The sequence below is a fragment of the Neopsephotus bourkii genome, unplaced genomic scaffold (assembly GCF_033783945.1).
Source record: "Neopsephotus bourkii isolate Nb327-2 ecotype Australia unplaced genomic scaffold, CSIRO-AGI_Nbou_v1 NB_1107, whole genome shotgun sequence".
NCBI classification, from domain to species: domain Eukaryota; kingdom Metazoa; phylum Chordata; class Aves; order Psittaciformes; family Psittacidae; genus Neopsephotus; species Neopsephotus bourkii.
This window is the reverse complement of record NW_026901594.1, coordinates 125,336-148,217: the sequence shown is the minus strand read 5'-3', so window position 1 is coordinate 148,217 and position 22,882 is coordinate 125,336. Positions and strand designations below refer to the sequence as shown.

Below are 22,882 nucleotides of genomic sequence, written 5' to 3'. Positions count from 1 at the left end.
GAGTTTTACTACAAGTCCTTTAATTGGAAATACGATTTTCCAGCTAGGCTTTCTTTTGTAACAAAGGTTTTGCTCTTGTGAATATCTTGTACTTGCTTTTTCTTAAAATGTAACAGTTGGCATATACAGTATGTGCTTCTGAATAATATCCTTCAGTATAGTAAATACAGCCAAATATATAGTGTCAGGAAGTGGCTTCTTGAGAGCAGGGCCCTGTTTTCATTAACATGGGAGAAAGGCACCTTGCTGTACAGCATTGGATAGTCTTCAGGTACAGCTGCTTGACTCAGTGCTGTGAGCGAAACAATGAGCAGAAATCAGTCAGGGGACTTAATTACAGGAAAGGAAGGTGTGGGGGATGGGAAGCAACCCTCGTGAGGGTCTGTGATTGGTGGCATGTTCAGTCAGTCTGTGCCAGCCACCTGGACTTTTGGGAACGCAATCAGAAAGCCTGGACAGTTGGTTAGTTGAGGAGTACCCCTGCCAGGCACCCTGGAGAGGTGGAGGGGGTTAATGAGTCCCTCTGGTCCCAGCAGGGCAGGTGACAAGAATGCTGGGGGAAACCATGAACTCACTGTGGCAACTCACCAGAGACCTAAAGGAAAGCTCTCCCTCCTCCTGGGGATCTCCAGCTGAACACAGGGCAGGGAGGGGGAAGGGAAGTGGTTTTGCTACTCTCCAGGACAAGGAGACCGTATATGTACATCATCTTGGGGTCATTGTTAAATGCAACATTTCCATCTCACTCTTCACACAAGTGTGTTCAAGGCAGGAATAGCTAAACTTTTTCCCAACTAAGGCATTTCTAGCTTGTGAGGGACTGGAGACTCTAGGTTTTCAAGGGGGATGAAGGGTACTAAAGAAGGCACTTCACCATGGGTTCCTATGGACCTTTGTCCCTCCAGTCCTTACACGATGATTGCCCAGACAACATGTAAGCTAGTTTGCTCCTGAGCTGCTTTGTGTCATGGATCAACTAACCCCTCCCAGAAATCCAGAACTGGTGGATGAGGACTTTGCTCCAGGATCTGCTCCATGCAGCCCACGAGGATGTGAGCTGTGCAAGTGATCACCACCTCAGCCCAACAGTCTTTCAACATTATCTATGTAAGTCCTGGGCTCTCCCACATCCCATGCATGCATGACAAACTGCTGCTTTCCTGAGACCAAAATGCCATGCTCGTGGATTGGTAAGGCTCTTTCTTTAAATATACGCCTTATTTTGAACTGGTACTAAGAACACTAGCATGTTGCAGGGGCACAGATGGGAAAGCTGGGGCTGAAGGGGTCAAAGTCATCCCAGATGCCCTCTAGAGTCCATCACTGGCTGGAGCATGGACATGGATCTTACCAGCAGCTCCTCCCTCATCATGGGTAACCCTGACTGTGCAATGTAAGTCATGTGGATAAACATTCCCAGTAGAGTGGCATTGAAATGATCTATCACCTGTGTGACCACAATGGATTTTTTCAGCCATTAAATCAATGGCTCCATTAAGTCTGACACTTTTTTTACAGGGAAGTGCCTTTGAAGAGTTGGTGATCTGGCTCAAAGGGGGTTCTCAGTTCCCAGCCTGGCACACAATAGGTGGCCTTCTATCTTTGTACATTTTGCATACTGGGTTGAAGATTTCACATGGTTAGTCCCAGTAGTGACAGACACTGGTATCCGTAACCCCAAACCTTCTCTGTAGAAGGGAAGGACTGCTGCAGGTTGCAATCAAAACTGAGGTTATTTAGCAAGTGGGTCTGTGCTGAGGAAAGCTAAAAGCAAGTGTAGTCTGCATACCTAGGAGCCAGAGGTGAACCATCTTGAGTAGTACCCCTCATGCAAGTGTGCCCTATCTCAGCTGGGCTCCCCCGGGCTGAGGCTCTTCCAGTGAAAGGATCTTTCTGTCAAGTTCCAAGAAGCTGTGGGTGAGAGCAGGGTGGGAGCAGCTTTGCCAGGGAGTCATGATGGATGTGTGCTGCCTTTTTATGGTGTGCTCTGCTGTGTTGCTTGCAGAGTGCAGCACAGGCAGTGAGGAAACACAGGCAGTGAGGACACAGGGGCAAATGAATATGAAGGGCACTGGGAAGGTGACAAGGTTTGTTCTGAGTTTTGCTGCATTTGGACTGCTCCAGGGGGACTGGATCATGAAGAGCGTGAGCATGAGTCACCCTACACCAGCTGATCAGAGGCTCCAGTCTCCCTTCATGGATAGTCAAGACTGCATAGATGTAGCCTAAATATTCCCGTAAGCATCAGCGCTCAACTGTCAGTCAACACTACTACTCACAACTTGTCATTTGACAGAGTAAATTCTTCTGAATCTGATTTTCCAATAAAAGCTTCTAAATCTGTACCTGTTTTTTTCTTGCTGGCGGGTAGACATCCAAATGGTATGCTGTCCAGGGAGAAACTCATGACTAAGTCTTCCCGGAATCCACAAAATATATCTTCCTACTTTTTCCACTTTGCAGCTCATTGTCACGCACATACCCTGAGCCTGCTGATGCAAAGGGTGCGGATTCTTGGAAAGGGGGAAATGAGACTGTAGCAATATCACCTGATTTCACCTGTTGCTGAGTACCTCCTCAGAAAGGCCCAAGGACAGGGTGTGCTCACAGCTGGAGTGCCCAGGGATCCAGGCTGGAGCACCCATCACAGTCAGGAGCCTGTAGCTGGCAGGGTCAACTGCTGCCCATATAAGTATCCCAGTCCCTGGATGCTCTGAAAGAAAGGCTCTGACATCAAAATGGCTGGTCCCCTTGCAAATAGGAGTCCCAGCTTTTCTCAACACTAGTTATTTGAAAGAAAGTTTAGACTACAAGGATCAGGACAGTGTTCATGAGTCAATAAGTCATGAATTTTCCCTGAAAACCTTTCATAAAAAAAAAAACAACCCTCCCTGCCATCTCTTCTATAGATCAACATTCAGATCAATACAGTAAAATAATTGCTCCAAATTCATGTTTCTCTATTTAACACAGGTCTGACCAGTTCTTATTTTGTAACAAAAACGCACACCAAGACTGCTGCAGATAGCATTTGCTTGATTTATATTGATCTGAACTGCCCTATAAATCTGTGGGGAAAACCCATGCTTGTAGCACCATTACAGGCAGGTAGAAAGGGAGGAGTGGCAGAAGGTAGCTAAAAAAATAGACTTCAGATTTACTGTGCTAAAAATGATAGAAGTGGCGTTCTGATCTTGCAGGTTTGATGGAACAAAAGGGGAAGTTTCAGTAGCATTTAGTGGTTTGAGTGAAAATGAATGAAGACTGTGGATTTTTTAACAAAATCTTCCCTATTTCATGTGTTAATTAATAATTGATGCTACCTAGGTGTTAATAACAGAAACAGAAAACACAGAGCTTTGTAAAAGGCTTCGTGCGAATGAAATCCTTTCACTCTCTGTTCATACTGAGCTTTTTTTTGCCCTACATAATCTCACCATTTCTTCAGCTCTTCACTCATCCTGGTCTCCCTAGTCTGCAGGGTTTTCTAGCCTGCATTACTGATGGAAAAAAGAAATTCCTAGGGGAAGGGACAGTCTTTTGCTATTCATTAGGACAGAGCCTCGCTCAGTTGCTGGGATCCTGATCTAGAATCATGGCCTGTAGCTGCTGTCCCAGTGGCAATGATGTGAAGAGTGAGAGAGAGCCCTTGTCTCTGGACTGGGGATCACATGGTGCTGAGTCTCTACTTGGTGCTGAGTCTCTACATGGTGCTGTGCTGTGCTCCACTGTCCTGTCTGAAGTGCTGCAAGTACTGCAAGCAGATAGTACTAAAGGGCAATCAGCCTCTCCACACTGAGGTCTGTAACTCCATACGTGCTGAAGTCATCTCTTAGAAGAACACTAAATACTGTCTTTCACCTTACTTCACAGCCACAGGTATGAGAAGCTGCATCTCAGCCATCACAGGGAGGGCTCACATGGGGGGCTTCATAAAAATACTACTGCAATCTAAAGCAAAAGAGATGTTGCTATTCTCACTCCCACTCCTTCATAGTGTGAAACGTCAGGCCTGTTGACATGCAAATGGAAACACAAATTACAGACACTTGTCAATTATTCCTTCATTTACTTTTACTTTTCCTGGAAATACTCTTACACTGCTACGTTATTACTCTCGGTAACGTTTGATGCCAAATATGATACGATCTCTGGTGTGACTTGTATAGTTCATACTTTATCTTTCTTCAGACAATGGCATTAATATTTTTCTTCTTCATTGCAATGGAACATATTATGCCTACATTTTCAAACACATATAACGTTTCACTTTTGTCTTGGAAATCTTTTTAAAGTGAAGCTAAAGCTTCTGCTGGGACATCAACTTTCAATCTAAACGTATGTCTAAGACCTTTAGACATCCTTTTCATGCTGAACATAATTTGATTTCTCCCTTTCCGGATAAACTCCACCCAGAATCTGTTTGGTGAAAAATGGTGAGTAAATAAAACCCTAAGTGTCTGAGATGGGTCTTCTATGCAGCCTTTCAATGGTAAAGGTAGTTAGTTCTTCAGTCGTGCTGACTTCATCCCTTCAGGGTTTTTCCATCCCCTTAGACACGCGGTACACTCTGTCTTTCCTTTTTCTGATGCAATGCAGCCTACATTATTGAAACACTCCATTGCTGATTTACTAATTAGCCTTTATTACCAGAATTGGTCTGACCTTATCTACCTTCAGTACTATTCTTCCTGGCTCTGTTCCTCCAGAGCATTCTCATCTATTCCCATGTACAATGCGCATTCAGGAGCTTGTTTGGGTTATGAGTCAGAAGATAAGCCCGTCTCCCAGTCTCCAGCTGTAGCTGGAAGGCTCTTGAGGCTGCAATCTCCAATATTCTTTGCAGTAATTGTTATTTTCTTTACAAAGTAGATTGAGGGATCGATATCTAAAAGCAGTAGAGATATTATTATAATTTACCTGGCATTTGTAATCCAGACTATAGACTACAGAGAAAATTTTACAGGCATAGAAGCTCATGCCCCGAACATCACAATGTTTTTTTTCTGCTATTAAGCAGAGAGGGAGTGCCAAGTGTCTGTAGCATGAGGTGAAGAGTCTCTGGAGGGTGGGTAAGGTTTGTTCCACCATGTACTTCTTACTCTGAGAAGCATGATGGAGGTTGGTGGGAAGCTGTTGTCCCACCTTCTCCTTCCTGAGCAGCTGTGAAAACAGTGCCATGGCATACATGATCAAAATAACATTAACTTTAAACCAAACACTAACCAACCCAGGAAACCTCTCTGTTGGAGTAGGCAGCTGTAAACTGCAGCTTCTCACAAACATGCTTATCTGCTCACCAGTTTAGGTGATGTGTAGGAAGCCTGGCCAAGGGGGCTGATTCACTAGCAGCCATCAAGATTACACCTTACAGTCAAGTGCAGTTGAAAGGCTAGGACTGTTCTCAGAAACTGATGAGTTCAGCCACACCATAAAATGGATGCTACCACAGAGTGATGTGCAGACTACACGGGAGGTTTCTGGTACTTGGGGTTTCATATGCGCAAAAAGCCTGGAGTGTTTCTCTAAGATGCTCTGTTGAGTCCCATAGAACATACCTGATTTCTTCAGACCCCTGAGCCTGCTACCTTCAGTGGAGCAGCAGCACCCTACAAGAGTTCAGGGCCTAAGCAAGAGGAATTATATGTTGTTAGATTGTGCTATTCATACCCTGCACTTTAGGAATGTCACGTTACACATGCATAGCAACATGGGAGCCTTAACATTTTGCTACCCAGATGAAATGTAGGAGGAATTCCCTGCATTATATGAATGTGACTCCACCTCTCTAATCACAGCATGATTTACCATAGAGATTTGGGACAGAATTTCTGTAAAATACATTTTTGCCTTGATAATGGAGCCATTTTCCACAAAGTGGGAAGCACTTCTTAAGGCTCTCTGCCTTTTACTCCCTTTCATAATAGACAGATTCATTTTAGACTATTTTTGAAAATTATGTTTATCATATTTTTTAAGCACAATGCATAGCACTTCTAGCAGAACACTGTACAAACCTATTGTATTGTTGTCTCCTGCAACATTGGTTACGTTTGTTATATAATTTGTTATATTATAGACTTTAGAGATAGCTGGTACATGGACTGTTCTGTAGGCAAAGAGACCAAACTTCCATTATGAGACATTGTTAAATTATTGACAGCATAGAATTGCCCAGTTTGAGCAGGCTGGGGCATATTGTAGTGTTTGGAATAACACCTTCAATTTTCCCTGTAGGTTTCGTCCTGAGAGAAGATGATGCAGTCATTATTCATTCTCTTTATAAAGCTATAGCAATTTTGCACTCAGTCCCTCAGTTGAGGGAGCAGAAGGGGACTGTGGTCTTTATTCAGACATAGCCATTTTTCAGGAAAATACAGCTGACAATGACAGAAGACCTCCCAGTACAGTACACAAATCATGGATGAAAAAAACCTCCCAAAAATCCAAAGTGCTCCCAACAGTCCAAGCAACCCTCCTTAAACAAAGAAAATGGTTCTTGTGGTAGCAACCAATTTCCTGTTCCCAAGCAGATGCTCCTGAAAAGGGATGAATTTACCAGTTATTTTGGCAAAACTATTTTTTTGCGATTGTGCTAGTAAAACTAGAAGACTGCAAGAGGCTGGCTAAAAATGAAAGCAAAATTAAGAACTGGCTATAATGTTAGCACGGTGGGAAAGACCATCACCTGCATCAGTAGCATTCAGCAGCGGCAGACTAGGAGGCTCCATCCAAATTCCTAGAAATGCTCAGAAAGCATACTCAGCTCCCAAAAGGCATAAACCAGCAATCTATCTTTTCAGTGGCAGTGCTCACAAAGAGAGAGAAGAGAGACTGATCAAATTGCAGGGCATGCAGAAGGACTGACTTGAGCAAGAAGCAGCTTGGAAAAGGTGAAGCAGTTTTGACTAGATTCATAATCCGCATGAAAAGCAACAGTATTCAAAGTAAAACAATCCAATCAGCCATTTAACTCCACCAAGACCGACGGTCTTGGGCAGGGCTAATGGGCAATTTTGCACTTGAAAATGTGGTGGTCTAAACAGGAAAGCATACTCAAGAGGAGACAACACTAGGAATGCCATGATGGAAAAGCTGTACCAACAAGGGAAAGAAAGGAACAAAATAACAGAAACAAGTAGGCATCCAAGGAGTGAGTACTCGTGCATATGCAACACAAAACAGCAAAGGAAACCACCAACCACAAATGAGCAGAAGATGCCTGTAAAGCTCAGTGGAGTATCAGATACAAGAGAAGGGCTGAAGCCTGGGATAAACTAGAAGTCAAAAGCCAAACAGACAGTGGGACATGGCTCCCTATTTTATGTCATGAAGGTACCCTGAACCTTTTGCAAGAAAAGAAAGTGAAATGGCAACAAACCAAAGCAAATTAAAATCTTATCATGGCATACTTACAAAATCAGAAACAGAGAGTAGCTTAAAAGCATGACGTAGGGAAAGAAGAAGCCTGGGATTTCAGGTAAAGAACAAAGACAACAAAGAAGCCCCCGCTTTTATGAAAATGTGACCCTATCAACCCTGAAGCCAAAAGAAATGTTTCTCTCATAGACAAATGGCAAACTGAAGGTGTAGCAGGAGGAACTGAATGTTCTGTTCCATCAAGGCAGACAGAAGGCTTGTGAATTGCTATTATGTTGGGTTGGTTTTTTTTGATGTACCAGGATGTCTTCCAGCCTTGTTACATGTGATAATAGATAAAACAGTTTGGCTATTATAGGAACTGATTCCCAGAAAATCAGTTCCGTTACAAGAGCAAAACAAATAACAATGGGAGCCACAAAGAGGATGGAAAAGGAGATTGTACTGTTACAGAAGCCAAGAGATGGATGAGTAGCATGCTTCTTGCTTAGAAATCAGACAAGCTATTTGCCAGAGACCCTTATGCTTCAAACAAAGCAAGGACTCAACATCACAGGCATGCAAAAGGAGAAATATAAACTGACTTGACATCAGCAAAACATCATTGTCAGGCAGTGGCAATGATAGATATTAGTAAATGTCATCAGAGCTAATTCACCATATGTGGGATGTCATCAGGTTGATAGAAATGGCAAAGAATGACATTTGGGGTAAAAACTAAGGGCAATACTTTCAGTGTTATCAAAAAGTTGCAAAACCAAGATTCTTAGGAAGTCGCATCATAGCAGATGAGGTTTTGGTGGCACAGATACAATCACAGCTTAAGGAAGGCTGCTGCAAATCATGGCAGAAATCCTTACTGTCTTCTGGGACCATCCAGGAGTGCAGGACTGCAGCTGGAAGCGGTGTCACATGCAGGAATCCACTGACCACGCAAGGTCCATGATCTTGCTTTGGAGAGACAGAAGTAATAGAACACAGCCACACTGGTAGGATTCAGTCAGTTTACAAGCTAGTAGCACTGGTAAACTTACTACACATTTTTTCCCTCTGAGCCTTTAGATTTAAGTAAACTTTCTTTCATGATTACTATTATACAAATGTGCTATATAGTTACCTCAACGTAGCATAGCTATCCTAAATGTCAGTGACTGCCTACCCATCCCAAAATATTGTGGTGTCTACAGAAAGATGTGACAGAGGCTAAAGAAGTGGCATTAGGTGGCTTCTGTGTGCAAGGCCACACTGAAACAGGGGCTTGCAGGACCGTGTGCACGTGAAAAGTACATGGGAAATACATCCAGTGTGTCCAGCTGTGGGAAACCTTCAAACAGAAGTGACTACGAATTACTAGATACATTTTTTAAAGCCATTATTGTCAGCTTCTGGAAGCTTTCCTTACTTGCCACTGATATTGCAGAGCTGGCATTTAAATATACACTTTAGGAGATTGAGATGTATCTAGCTGGCTTCTTTTCCAAAGGGAATCGTAACATGAAGCATGGCAGTTCACCAAAAATATGACATCATCTACTTGAAAGAAATACAGGCAACTGAATGACACAGAAAACATCAATCAACGTAGTTATGAGATAATTTCAAGACAGAGGTTAAAAAGAATCTGAGAACAAGCTATATAAAACAACAAACTGCAAGTGTTCATACCAGTTGTTCTGTTGGGAGGGTGAACAAGTGGGGCAAGGCATGATCTGCCTCTGAAGACTAGTGAGATGGAGAGCACGGACCATGACGACATCATATGCAAAAGCAGGCATATCACAGCAAAAGTTTTCTCCAGAACTCATTTGTGCCAATCTGGAATAAAAGCTGGGAAAGCAGAGATGCCATAGCCAGCAGACCATAAGAGCCTGTGGTCACTGCAAATATTTGTGGAAAGATTCAAAAGCAATTAAAGTAAACCTCTTTCCTAATAGACATGGCAGCATTGCAGGGATGGAATTTTTCATTGCCATCATCTAGTGTGCTTCCAATAAAACCTTCTTCTTGCACTCCTAGGGACCAGAGATATGGACAATGTAAGCACAGCAACTGTTCTGAACAATGCAAGGAAGATGCGGCAGGTCTGTAAGCTCGTGGTGTGGTTTCATAGGTGAAATTGAAGTTACACAAAGCTTCATTCAAGTTACCTGTGTCTAGGAGGTAAATTATATCACATCAACACTACTGGAAGAGGGCTAGAAATGTTTTTTCATGTCCAGCACAAAGTTATGTGATTACCACAATTTGCCATTTCTGCAGCAGAATTTACTGAAGGCATTTGATGTTCCTTGTGAAAACCACAGGAGAAAAACACAAATGTAAAAGAGGGAAGTGGTAGTCCAAAGATGGGGCTCCCTTTCATGACTGTGGTGGATTCAGCATTCAAGCTCTTTACTCAGCAGTGAAGAAGGATTTTTAGCTGGGTCTTCCATATTCGAGGAGAACATCTTTGACCAGAAACATATTCTGTTCTGAGATCACTTGGCTTTTCTCATAAATTCCTTCCCTTAATACTCCATGTTTCTGTTATTTTGGGGGGAAAATGAGGGGAGGAAATAACTATTTTTATTAAGGATATGCTGCAGAAAATCAGAGGGATCAGTGTCTATAGGGGAATGGCAGGCCATATGATACTCCCCCAAGCACTCTCTCATCCTTCACTACTTCAGCTCAGGGGATACCCTGACTTAGATGTACCTCTGTCTACTAGTTTTTTCTTGTCCAGTGTCTTTCTGAGTCCCTGTTAACCTTCAGTAGTTACCTCTTTGTCTCACTCTTGTTTCATGCTTGCACGCTGAGCACAGTCAGCTGTCTTAAGCTTTTGCTTGATTCTATATATGGAGAATTATTAAACAGCCTTTTAAGTAAAGAAAATCCTTTAGGTGGCACAAGGCTCACAGTCTGTAGCTACATTAATTTATAGAAAAGTCCTTGTTAAAGACAAGAAAAATAAAACACTGTAGATTTTTCATTTTATCAGATCATTATACCAGTAGCATGACTTCAAATTTAGATCCTATCCCCACTACAGATAGGTTTAAAAATTTATATACTGAATGGAAAGTTTCATTCAGCAAGATGTATGATTAAATGACACTAATATCTTCGTCATTAATTTCTTCAGTGCTCCTGAACATGAGCCTCACACTGCATTTTTCTAAGAAGACCTGAACTCTAGCTTATGTTTGCACTGGCCACCACTCATCATCTGTAGGCATGTGAAGCTCCTTCCTAAATCTGCCTACCTACATATCTCCTTTAGTGATAGCCAGAATGGGTCTGGGCTGAGTACAGAGGCTGGCTGGACACATTCTTCCCCACGCTACCCATTCTGCTCCACTTGTGCCTCTTCTGCCAGGAAAGTCTTGCAGTTAAGTTTTGAACCAGAAGGAAATTAGGACTGACATTAAGAGTTCAAAAGCCAGAATCATCTGCCATTGCAGACAAGTAGTATTGATCACTGTTCGAAACACAGAGATGTTAATGACTACTCGGGGGCAGGTGCTTTGTTTTCTCAACCTGTGGGAGTTTTTAAGGTTTCACAATTTTTCTGTATCTCTTATCAAGGCATAAAGTTGAAATACTGAAAGCCAACTCAAATCCACTTCCTTTTCTTCCTACTGGGTCTTGTTGTTCAAAGTGTCTTTCAAATGTATTCTTCTTTATTCTAATTTTGCCTTTCGGAAGAAGTCATATGTCATCCTTAATCTGCTCCCTTTTTCCCACTGCCCTCCAGAAGCAAATGGCCACACCTCTGGCTATGCGCTCTCACCACATCCGTATGAACAGTGGAGCTGAGCTAGTGTAGAGGTACTCAGCACTCTCCCTCTTACTGCTACTGTAGTACCTATCCAGCACATCTGCAAACCTTAGCCAATGCACACAACACTTGTTCTTGAACAAGCAAGCATATTAACAGATAAGCATATTAACAGATAGGCATATTAACTCCACAAGGCCATACCTAATTTCTTTGCTCCCATTATGTGTCTTTTAATGACAGGACGCAGAAGGCCAGGCCATTTAGTTCAATTCAGACCCCTAGGTTGCACCTTTGCTTGCCGCAGCAATGGCAGCAGTAGTAATCATTTAGCATTATTACTGCAGGAGCCGGAAGTCTTTTTTGTGCCCTTGGAACCACCATGACAAGGAGAGAATAGCCACAAAGCGAACAGGAGTTCCCTGCCTTCAGGGAGACTGCAGCATAGCAGAAAGAAAAGAGCTTGGGCAGATGGGAGAGCACAGGAAGCAGTAAGATGGCACTTGCTAAAATAATGGTCTATTCACACTCACAGCAGCACCCAGAAAGTCTAACACTCTCAGGTTGCCCATGGACAACTGCAACAACAGCCATGCATCCTTTGCCTGCAAACAACCGCAAAACCAGCCTTGTGGTTCTTTCAGCTGTCACCTGAGTACACAAAAATCAACCACCAGAACCAGAAGTCTGCTTAAATCCAGACTTATGGATGCAGAAATGGCATCAACTGAGTAAGGCTGGTACCCAGGGATGTGCTAAGCTCTCTGCAGCCCCAGTCACATTATCACCACAAATGCTTGAAAAATATCGCAGAGAAAATAACCATGGTTCTACTAAAAGGTCTTCTGGCCTCCTGAGTGCGCCAGGGATAACCAATGCCCTAGCAAATTTTGTCAGTGACCCTAGAAATACCAATTCAAAAAAGGGACCTGATTCATTGACATTCGTTCTGTGAAATCTCACACTGATGCAGTTTGGGGTAAATGCACATAGGTGGAGTCAATCCGCTTCTACTTCAGGTAAATAGCATTTATTTCTTTCCCATGACCACAAATCAGCAGAATGAATCTGCTTCAGCCCAGCATATGTCCAATTAGCTGATCACGAAGCAAGAGATAATTTTCGCAAATTGATACGGGTAAGTTTTAAAGCCAGCTCCATTTCTGCAAGAATCCCAGAAGACTGAAACTGCAACATGAGATAGGCAGAAGGAATGACAACAAAATAAAACAGACAGTAACTGGAGACTCGGTAAAAACCTGATAGACACTGGATGGCTTTGTGCATTTTTTCTAATGCCTTGGCTTAGTGCTATGACTTAGCAGACAGCATGGGAAAGCTCTGAGCCTTGCATCTCTGGCTCTGGCTCAGATCAGCCCCTGATGTGAAGAAATCCCTGGCAGAAGCTGTAAACAGCAGTGAGGACAAGGACATGGCAGTGGGGTCCCCTCTCCAGACCTGGTGCCATGGTGGCTCCCAGCAGGACCACACAATATGTGCATCGTCAATATAGCATAGTGTTGAGCCACTGAGTGGGGGGGAAGACAACACTGCGCTCCTTCAGCATTTCTCCAGCTTCTCTCTGATCCTCCTGATAGATGAGGAAGCGTCATAAATTGACATTAGGGTGCTGCACCTCGCCGGTGCACTGTTAACACTTCAAACACAGAAGTGAGCTCCAGTGTTTGCATGCAAGGCTGTTGGGCTAACAGCAGCAGTGCACGCTCTCATCTCTCAAATCACTCTTCAGCAGAGTTTTAATTTATTTGCTCAGAACTATTTATCTACCTTTTTAAACCTTACATGAACACGGTTTCAGCAATTTAAAAGGTTTAAAACCATTTCCACCTCCCCATTTCATTCCAATGTTGAAAGAACAGATACCTCATATGCATTATTGAACACCAAAGATGGGAACAGAATTGAAAACCAGACAAGCTAATGCTAAACAAAATATACTTGGCAGTGTATATGTTATGTTTTTGCTCAGCTCCGAAAGACCCAGAAGAAATTGCCCCATGATACCCTACTTGTGTTACGTACCATTTAGAAATCAGAACCTAAGGAACAGCTTTAGCAATGTTTTGTCAGCAGATAAGCTGGCTAAATGTTAACCACTTTTTGCAACCCCTAATCAGAGGTTTCCATTCATACAGCTGCTCTGTACTCTGAACCTTGAGTTAATGTGTCTCTGTTTTACAGGAAAGCTCTGCTCACATTGCTTTTGGATTCTGCAGACTTCACAATGTGACCTCCTGCTGCCAGCTGAGGAGGCAACCTGATGCTGCCTCTGCTTAGGTCACGTTAGTTAACAAGTTCACATCAGGTCCAATGTTTAGCTTGTTGAGCACAACTTGTGGTGTCCAAATGAAGAGGACCATCCTGAAAGCAGAGATTTACAGCCTGAGAGAAAGTGCTGTGATTTGGAAAGTCACATTAGATAGACAAAAAGTAGCTCCAAATCCTGTACAGGAGCGAAGCAAGCCTGAAACACACTACTTGCATGGGAAAGCAGACCCTGACAGCAGAGCATCTACAAATCCTCAAGAGTCTTCCCCCATGAAAAAAGTAGAAAATGGGACATTTGGGGGTTTATGGATTGTGTATCAATGTGGTCTGTTTTTAAAATGTGAACAAGAGAATCACATTAGCTCATCATTTATTGGTCCTAATTATTAAAAAGTAAACAGAGATAAGGGACATAATAGCAGCAGAAGTGTTAGATTTGCACAGCGAAAATCAAATTGGTAATTTAGGATTGTTTTGTGATTATTCAGCAATGTGGAGCTGAAGTTAAACTGATGCAGTTAAAATGGTTGTGGGGCAGATGCAGAGTCCTGGGGCAAAAATGTTCTTGCAGAACAGCTCGTGGCTCCCTGGTCTGTTATAGTGGGGTGAGGAAAACTGGAGGATCTGAAGAGGAAAATGCATCTAATAATTCTGTCTGTCCTGGACTGCCTGGATTTTGAGAATATTTTGTGGGCAGTGCTAGGCCAGCAACCCCACATGACACAGCCATGCTCCCTCTTCACCTCCCAAATTCTGCGGCTGTAGGAATTGCTGAGCTACAGCAAGAACTTGGGGCAAGTCTTGCTCTAGGTATCCTGGGTAAAGAGACTTTGTTTCGGTGTGCCACTGCAGACTTACCCTGTCTCTTCTCTGTCCTATGAACCTAGTTTTATCCCAGCTTCTGTTCAGACATTTTATTTTTCCAGACAAGAAATACAGCTGGGACACAATTCAATAAACCATCCCTATCCCACACAATAATTTGTCACACATTTAGCTATAACTTTAGCATGGACCTGAAGGGGATGTAAGCCCATGCTAAATTATTTTCCTGAGCAAGGACAGCACAAAGGATCAATCCGTAGTTGAACTGGGGCCCAGCCAGATTTTATTTCTGAGATCTCAGATGGGCTTTTTTTTTGCTGTTGTTTAGCTTGAAATAACCCCAACTGCATGGCAAGAATTTGTTTTACAACACAAAAAAGATACATGTTTTATACTCTTCTATAACTCAATGACAATTGAAATGATAAAGCTCACTAATTTATTTGACCAGAAAACAGAGACGAACATTTTCAGCTCAAAAAGTGAATGTTTTTCAGACTTACAAAAGGTAAGAACTCGGGCTGATAACTGAGACAGCACTGTGGTCTTATTCCAGACTTCATCAAAAGTTCCTGGGTAAATTAGGTCTTCTTACATGCAGTCTGAGAAGTAAACTTTTTTAGAGGTCCTTAGGGTACTGCAAAGCAGTCCCATGAACATAACATCACCAGTACAGGGATTGTATTTAATTTTCCCATTGTACAACTCCAAACACACTCTGACATTAAACAAATAAGGGATGGTAGCAGAGAAAAGGGTCAAATATAACCCCATGCTAAAAACACAATGCTGATGATTACATTAGCTTTGGATTTGAGCACAGATGAAGATACCATTTTCAGACTGTGTTACAGCTGTGGCCAGGATGAGCTCTCCACCAGCTCTCAGCAACCAGAGTTCTTGCCTGAGGAGCTAAACTTTAGACTCATGCAACAAACAGCAGTACTATAGAATCTTCCTGTCTCTCTCCAGATCCTTTGAGTGTGTACCACAGTGCTAAAGCTCAGTGCTTTCTCAGTATTGGTAACTGGCTATTTATAAGTGTGTGGACCCCTGCTCCTATTTTGGGTATGAATCCTCACGGAACAGGCTCAGTACTGTAGGGTGCAGGAGGCAGCAGAGCCTTGGATCAGAGCCTGACACTGCCCTACCTCCTTGCTCAGCTCCTTTCCAGCCCTAAAATGGCACCTCTGATAAGGCTTTTTACAGAAGTATTGAAGTCCTCCAGCGCCCTTCCTGTCATGGCCCTCCTAAAACTAGCTGTATCCCAAGCACCCTTCCCTTCCCAGCCTCCAGGAAGCCTTTTACAGTCTATATTGTCTCACCTATGTGGATGTGCTTCTCTCTGGGATGTTTCTGTACTCATTTAAGAGTGGGAAAGTAATTTCCTAAGAAATTATATAAACTTTACTTATAAATGCCTTGTGACTTACCACCCTCATCAGCAAATTTCTGTTACCATTTTTTATGTTAGGTACAATCTAAATCATATATACATGTGTTCTAGGCTTCTGCTATGCAAAGGATTTCCAACATACTGAAGCAAAACCTGATAACTGCTTAGGACTAAGCAGTATTATCTGATTTTTTTTTTTAGCATCTCAAGAACAGTAATCGTACATTACTCTGCAGTAAAGCCATTATATAATGACCCATCTGTGGAAGAAAATTTCCCATGAACCTAATGGTAAAGAGATGACCCACTTTAGCTGCCAATCATTTCCACATGAGGAAGAGGAGCATGGCTATAATGCCTGAAACTGCCTCTCCAGGCAGGCTGATGAGAATTAGAAGCACATGGATGGATAGTGGCTTGCTTGAATAATATTTAGCATGGGTAGGCTGCAGTGTTATTGTCTGTATCTGTTTAGATTTACCTCTGTGGTCACTGAGGGGTAGCAGAAGCATATAGTGTCATGTGCAATTACAGAATCTATCCTTCTCCGTGTGGGAGGAGGCAGCACTGCTTTCATTAAACTTTTTTCTTATCCCAAGCTAAGAACTGTACACAACCGATCAATAAACTGGAAAGTAAAACATATCTTTTATTCAGATTAATAAAAACTCAAACTGAAGGATAAGCACAAAGGGTCAGACTGTGATGTCCTTATGGCCAGAGAACAGCACTAAATGTGGTTTGGTGGAAGCACATAGTGGACACAAGGGAGCTAAGAGGTTAGCCAGTGTCACTAAAGCACCACAGTCAGACAAAATTACAAGAAAAAATGAAAAGAGAAAGACAGTTTCATACTGCCAGGGTTGCATGGAACCAGGTAGGTTTTCCTCTGCTGAGAAATGTTGCCTAATATTTGGTGCTTTGGTACACTGAATCCTCTCTCTCAACAGATTTTCACAAAGATACGGCATTTCAGATTAACCCACCTTGAAGCTATATGATATGTTTCTCTGTATTTTTGTTATGTGCATGCACATTATGTAGCGTTAAAAGGCATATACTACAGAGCATATAATAGATGTTACCAACTTTACAGTGTCCAGAACAACCTGTAGAAAAACAGCAGTGACCCAAGCCAGTAAAAAGTACTGAATTTCTTCCTGCACTTGCAGCACATGGAGAAAGGATGCAACTTCTCAAAACTGAAGTGGCTCTGCAACTCTTAGAATCATAGAATAGTTAGGGTTGGAAAGGACCTTAAGATCATCAAGTTCCAACCCCCCTGCCACGGGCAGGGACACCTCGCTCTAAACCATATCACCCAAGGCCTCGTCCAACCTGGCCTTGAACACCACCAGGGATGGAGCATTCACAACCTCCCTGGGCAACCTATTCCAGTGCCTTACCACCCTAACAGGAAAGAATTTCCTCCTTATATCAAATCTAAACTTCCCCTGTTTAAGTTTTAACCCATTACCCCTTGTGCTACCACTACAGTCCCTAATGAAGAGTCCATCCCCAGCATCCCTATAGGCCCCCTTCAGATACTGGAAGGCTGCTATGAGGTCTCCATGCAGCCTTCTCTTCTCCAGGAAGAGACTCTTGCTTCCTTTGCAACTGCCTGAGTTTCTACAAGCAGGTTGACTTACTTCTTGCTTGTGTCTCTTGCAAGGCAACTGTTGGAGCTGCACTATGAGGTTTTCTTCAAGTTGGCTGCACTTCCAGATGAGGCCAAGATTTTGGTTTGCTCGTTTCAGGGGGTATTTTTTGTTTTGCAGTTTCCCTCTTTTGGCTTGCAGGTAAGATTAATAGCTTGCTTTGTTTTTATGCAAGAGCAATTATTCATTTCCTTTCCACATGAAAACTTCCATGTGCTCTTTTGTGGCTGCTTTTCTTTTCAGGATGCTGTTTTAGATTCAAGATGTCCTAGCAGTAATAGTTCAAATTTTCCACTGCTGATCGACAGTTAGAAGACACAGGGCACTAGGGCTAGATGCAAGCTGCAGTGCTGATGGGGAAAAACAGCTGAATAAACAATGCTGACAATCACCTACTTGCTCCTATGTGAGCAAGATACACACACACACAACCATGCAGAGAGGATGGACTGATGAATCTCTCCCTTGATGTGTATCTTCACATGGAGAAGGCCTTAGAGTGATTATCTGCATGGCTTGATAAACCTTCATCAGTTTGAGGAGCTGTTCTCTTTAACCAAGAGATGTTAAAGCAGGCCCTTAATACACAAACAGTAAACGATGTTAATATCCTTTGTGTTTTAAGCGAAACTGACTGCCTTTGTTTTGTATGTCAATGACAGACATCCTCCTTTCCTACCCAGCTCACTATGCACCACCAGCAACTGCCGGTATTGCCCCTCAGGGTAACTGATTCATTGAACGAGTCTTTTGAAACTGAGTCCCACAGGCTTTCTCCTTTGCCAAAAAGCATAAAGTCTGATTCATCTTCATGACCATGCACAACTGCAAATATAATCGTCCATGACAAAAATAACCTCCTAGCACCCAGCCCAGCTTTCGACTCTGTAGCCATTTCTGAAGTGCAAGCCACACATATTTACAGTTCTGCTGCTGAAAAGCAGGGTTTTGAAGTCAGCATGTCCTTCTGGGTTACAGCATACACAACCCAAAAAAAGCCTTTCCTAAAGCTTAACCCTTTCCTAAGACAAAGTCCCCAAGTGAAAAAAGCCAGCAGGAGACCTAAAAAAAAAATAGGTCTGGGGCACACAGCTGAAGTTCAGTTTGTCACTGATAATAGCTCCAGAAGCATGCTCTATGTTTGTAAGCCTGTGGAAAAGAATTTATGGACACCAAAGTTTTGGGGAGATAGACTTGAAGGCTTGGCAGACATGGTTGGTTAGTGGTAAGGTACTCAGAGGTTGTACAGAATGAATCTTCACATTCAGTGTAGTGCAGCTCCCTGTCCCGCTGCTTACAGTGCACTTTGCAATTGTATCTGCAGTGTCTCTTGCATGAACAGGCATTCTCTTATTTCCACAGATGAGGAAACTGCATCACAGAGGGGCTGAATGATTTTCCCTCAGTCACGCAAAGTCAGAAAGAGACCACAAAAACATCTGATTCATCTTCCTGGCTTGAATCATGAGATGGCAGTTCCTTGGGACGAAGAAAACAGGCCACTTTTTCAGTAGCAGGTCATAATTGCTCCACCACAGGGAAGATTGTGAGGCCATACTTATCTGAAATCATTGACATCATTTTGAGAGGCTAATAAAAAGTGAACCATCATTATGAAATGGTTGTTCCAGTTTCTGTTCTTGGTTCTGTCATTAGCACTCCAATCCTCTGCACCTTTCTGAAACCATGGCATTTTTCTCCCTTTTCTTAATCTAAGAACTTCATCCACAGCTTCTGTAGATAGGTTTGCAGTTTTAGATAAATGGTTTTGTGAGGGGTCTTAGAGAATAAATGCAGTGGTCAGATCTTACTGCCCATATATCTGCTTCCAGAACCTAGCATAATTTATCACAATAGAGTGTTAACTCCTGACCAAGATTTGACTGACCAAGTTATTTGATAAACTCTGAGGAGGACTGCACAGAATACGGTATCATCTTTCTTTCCTTAAGTGCTCAATTTGAATTAGATTTCAAAGAATGTGGGGGGAATAAAGAAAAAAAATCCTAAACCCATGACCTAAAAAGGAGATAAAAAGAAATGAGTAGAGCAAGGGAAGTTTTTAATAATATGGAGATCCAGTTCTTCAAGTAGAAAGTAGTTTGATAAATTTTAAAATATTTAAACTAGGAAACATTTTGTAAGAAACATTTCAGATAATTCATTCCATTAAAAAAAATATAAAAATTGCCAGAGATGTGTGATGGAAAGCTGGAATGATTCAGTAACAGGATGGCTAAGGATTCCTAGTGGGCTCCTGATTATTTTCTCTGCCAATGCTTTCTAGAATTTCCTGGGTCCAATTTTTTTCTACTTCTGTTGCTAGCTGCACAGTAAGCACCAGGAGTGAGCATGCTGGGTCAAGGAAGCTATGGAGGTGACAAGCAGTTAAGCCTCTAGGGAGGTATTAGCATATGGAATGGCACCAGGGAACCAGAGCACTTCCCAGAGGAAAGCATCACCAGCCAGACAGAGAGGAAACGGAATGTTTTCAGGGACACTGGTGTTTTCCTTGGTTGAGCTAACCAGAACTGTGTTAAGTTCTTTGTATCTGAGTGGTGCTAGATACCTAATTTTCACAGCAAAGAAAGATAGCTTTGGGCCTTGTATACTGACCCCCTGCTTTGTACTTGTTATTGTGGGTTTCTCTTTCCTTCCCATTTTTGTTTTTCTTCCCCTTCTCTATTATTTCTGAGGGAGAGAGAGAAGTGCCACTTCTGTTTCAGAAACTCCAGTCTTTGAAACTCATAGCAGTTCCTCTGGACTCCTAAGAGAACAAAATCAGGACTGTTATCCGGTACTCAGTGGGAGTAGATCAAGGAGACAGATTACAGTCTGGGGAGCTGCAAAAAGCTCTTTCTGTCTCTGTGCACATAACTGTGCCCCTGACTGATCCCCAGATGCTGTAGGAATCTCTTTGCAAACTTAGTTATTCAGATGAGAAATAGGCAAGGAATGGAAGAATTACAACAGGATCACTGTTTTGCCTCCTCCCACCACAAAGAGAGGGTCTTCATTTCTAGGGTGTGTAAGCTGTCCAGAGGATAGCCTTACACTCAGAAGAGGCCACAGAAGAGTAATGAAGGCTAGTTTAGCTATGAGAGGCTGTAGTCTGAGGCTCCACTGGCATGTGAAGTAGCAGTGGTCCTACCAGTTCTGGGACATGTTTTCCTCTTCGTGTTTTGGTTTTATTTCTCATTGAGTGTGTTATGGAGGAAAAATCTGGACATGGCTCAACTGCAAATAATGTGTTTTATTCACACATGCACCCATGAGTCCTGGTGATTTCTACAGCGTAAGAAAAAGAAAACTGATCAAGGTCCCAGGCTAGTAAAAGGAGTGCAATGTTATAACTTTGTACCATTGGAACAATTGGTGGAAAATCATCCCAAGGAAGTATAACTTTCCTGAAGGAAGGGTTTTCTTTTACAGCATCCTGCAAGTTCTTCTAGTCTAGGGACTATAATGGAAAAGATTTTAAGGAAGCATAAAAGAAATAACTCACCTGTCAAATGTAATGCCATTTGCGTTGTAATCACTGAATTCAGGAGCCTTCTTTGCTTGCTAAAATTTCTTCTGGGTTCAGTTATTTTGGGGGATGAAGTCATCTACATTAGGCATACACAAAATGATTGAGTCATCTACATTTCCCAGAACCTTTTCCTTCGCCACCCTGTGGCACATTTGATGCCTGGTGAGACAGCAAAGAACAGTTGGCACAAGCTCTTGCATGCTGCCATAGGACAGTTTCTGTTTTCCTGCTTCCAGATGTGGGATGTTAAATACATTTGGGGGCTGCCATTGGAAGCTAAGGGCTCAGCACTCTCAGCTCGTCAGCTGAACCTAATGCTCATCTAATGCTCAGTCTTTAGCTCAGGCAAAACAGCCTGGAGGATCCAGACACCTTGCTGAACTGTAATCTCTTACAATGCTGCAGGAGCAAACTCCTTTGATATAGAGTTATGTAATGAGATTTTTTGTTTTCTACAGTGTTTGTCACTCAGGTATCTTTTATTACTTCCATTTGGTCTTTGCTCAGAGTTCACCCCTTTCCTGTTATTGTAGTGCTAATCAGAATTAACGTCTTTCAAAAGTGTCCTTTTAAACACCTTAAACAATTTCCGAACTGAACTGAGTATCATATCCCATGAGCAAGCACAGATGTTTTTAAATAGACTAGAGGTATATGCTAACCTGTACGTGTTATCAAACGTGTTGCAATATCATGAGTTAGTCTCAGGGGCTTGCCTGACAGTCAAAAGGTTTAAAAGAAAATATTTATCTGGTTACATCATAATTGCAGTATTCAGAAGTGCTTTGGAACCAAGCCTAATATACAGGATTAGTCAGGTTCAAAAAGTGCTCCCAGGAGAGTCCAAGCTCTGGTTTAGGAGAACCAGTGAGCTACCTTCTTCATGGTGGTGTTGACAAGCTCTCTCAGTAATGGTGCTCATAGGTATTTCTCATTAGCTATGGTTTGAATAGGTTTCACTTACATGTAGTTACTCTGATTTCCTACAGCACTTCTCTGCTGTCTGACTCTGTTAATGTGCTGACATATGGAAGGGAAACACATCCTCTTGTGTGCTTTCAGTGTGGCTGCTTACACATGGAAATGGCTTCTGCAGTGCCAGAGATGCCTGACACATGCTTCTGCCAGTCCCCGACACTGTGCAAAGTTCATTTCTGGAGAGAGTGGCGAGCATTGAGGGCTGACAAGTGGATGTAGAGGTTGGGACAGTCTGGAGTGTGGGAAGAAATCTAGCTGGTACAAAGGGAGAACTGAGACATCTCCCTGCCTTTGGCACATCCATGATAGAGGATTTGGAGAATGTTTGGAGGATATCTGGATCTGCTAATATTTTTCATGCCTTCTGTTTTATTTTCATTTTCAATATGTAAACCCAATTTTTCCTGCAGGAATGGTTTTGGGACAGCTTGCACTACAGTGACAGCAGTCTTCTTTGGTATTTAACTATAATTCTTTACCAGCTTTTAGGTGCTCCAAGGAGGGGACAACATTCCCTCAAGGTACACTTCAGCTGTGAAGCAAAGAAGGGGTATGTGTAGGTGGAAGATGGAAGAAGAGGTTAACACACAGAAAAGAAGTGTTACTCTGTTGAGTTTTAAGGTACAAAAGGAATAGTGCTATACCATAAAAGGAATTTACATCCCTTCATTCATTTTCACTGTAGTATAAAATGCCCTAAATGTCTCTGTGCTTCACTTCTTATTGGAAAGCACATAAAGAAGAACATCAAATGATTAAAAGTGCCCTTGTGCACTAAATAAATACAACAACAACAACAAAAATGGGGGGGGGGGGGGATGGAAAGGCCAAATCTAACATACTCGAATTGTTTTGTGATACACCAAATTAATTCTTTAGTATGATGCATTGATGTGAGAGGTTCTTAGCTTATCTGCTGTTAGGAGATTTTATGCTGCCTGCTCCAACATTACACATACCAACCAGAGAATGGTTGGTTACCCACATGTTTAAGTAGTTACAGAACAACAAGCTTTTGGGTTTGCTGGATACTTAGGGTGCTTCAGTCTCCCCCTTCTTAGACT

At 42.4% G+C, this 22,882-nt stretch overlaps 1 long non-coding RNA gene across 1 annotated transcript in view; it reads right to left on the bottom strand.

Annotated features, from left to right (window-relative positions):
* LOC133217122 (uncharacterized) overlaps positions 1–20,989 on the bottom strand; it is a 55,927-nt gene extending 34,938 nt beyond the window's left edge. Inside the window, exon 1 of the long non-coding RNA XR_009726807.1 lies at positions 20,814–20,989. This is a non-coding gene — a long non-coding RNA (uncharacterized LOC133217122). The remainder of the gene's footprint in view (positions 1–20,813) is intronic.
* Between the last annotated feature and the right edge of the window lie 1,893 nt (positions 20,990–22,882).